Genomic DNA, 212 nt, shown 5'->3' with positions numbered 1-212 from the left:
GTGTGTGTGTGTGTGAGGGAAATGAAAGCTAATCGTCTAAATTGAAGATTTTATGAAAACCCAATTGGCCTGAAAAGTCAAAACAGGTTGCTGCAGAGGTTTATGTGACTGTGGGGCGTGACTGGCTAATTGGCGAGGTAGCTAACCCTGCATGCACCTGTGGAGCAGCTCGCCTTCAAAAACTTTGCAGCACATTTTCGATTCCCCACTAA

The sequence above is a fragment of the Morone saxatilis genome, unplaced genomic scaffold (genome assembly GCF_004916995.1).
Source record: "Morone saxatilis isolate NCDOM2014 unplaced genomic scaffold, NCSU_SB_2.0 Contig23, whole genome shotgun sequence".
Classification (NCBI taxonomy): domain Eukaryota; kingdom Metazoa; phylum Chordata; class Actinopteri; family Moronidae; genus Morone; species Morone saxatilis.
The sequence above is the reverse complement of the archived record's forward strand: the minus strand, read 5'-3'. Positions refer to the sequence as shown.